This window comes from Leptonychotes weddellii, unplaced genomic scaffold (assembly GCF_054177405.1).
Source record: "Leptonychotes weddellii isolate Sample4059 unplaced genomic scaffold, ASM5417740v2 HiC_scaffold_42570, whole genome shotgun sequence".
Taxonomy (NCBI): Eukaryota; Metazoa; Chordata; class Mammalia; order Carnivora; family Phocidae; genus Leptonychotes; species Leptonychotes weddellii.
In genome coordinates, this window is record NW_028009202.1 from 1 (window position 1) to 891 (window position 891).

The 891-nt window shown below is 53.8% G+C and overlaps 1 pseudogene; it reads right to left on the bottom strand.

Moving 5' to 3' along the window:
* Window positions 1–5: 5 nt before the first annotated feature.
* LOC102741287 (cationic amino acid transporter 3-like) lies at window positions 6–883 on the bottom strand (annotated as a pseudogene).
* Between the last annotated feature and the right edge of the window lie 8 nt (window positions 884–891).

The window sequence follows — 891 nt, forward strand, 5'->3', positions numbered from 1 at the left end:
CCCAATTGACATGAGGTCCACAAGATCACTGAGCTCGAAGAGGAATGCCATGAATGCTAGAATGAGGCACAAACGAGGTGGGGGAGGGGGATGAAGAACCACTGGAAATATCCAAGGTAAGGAAACTGATCAAAGGAATGGGTTTTGTTTCCTCACCTGCAAAAGTTCCAGACACTATGGTGGCCACGATGGGGGTGTGTGTGCGGGGATGAATCCAGGCAAGTCCCCGGAAAAGGAGCCCATCATCTGCCATTGCGTAGATCACTCAAGGCATGGGGAACATGGTACCCAGGAGGCTGGAGGAGAAAACGGGAAAGTACGTGAGCTCGTGGAGGAGCACGACAGACCCCAGCCGGCGTGAGGTCAGGTGTCTCTCCCTCTCGTCTCTCAATCCCAAGGGCTGGGATACCTGAGAATCTCCCAGACAGGGAGAAGGCAGACACTAACCTGGATGAAAGAGCACAGAGGGTTCCAGTAGCCACGGTGTATCTGGCAGGGACCCATCCCACATGGAGAAACGCCTGTGGCAAGGGGCTGCTGGGATGAATCTGGTAGTAGGGCATCATGAGGGTAAGTGCAGCCGAGACACCAAAAAGCAGATGAAGAGTGAGATTATGATGCTTAAGGGGATGGAACGCTGAGGATTACGGGCTTCTTCCCCTGCAGGATGGGTGGATGTACTGGGTCAGGAAAACACTGAGGTGAAGGCACGAAATCCTCGTCCCTCGTCCACCTTCAGAAGCAGGCTACCCCGCCTACCAACCGTCCGCCCTGATGGGCAGAGTGACCTTGTTACCTGTAGCGGTATGCAATCAAAATCAATGAATGCGTAGAAACACATCGCGGCTCCATGGAGAATCCCCTCAAAGCCAAAAGGCATAAACCCTCCAG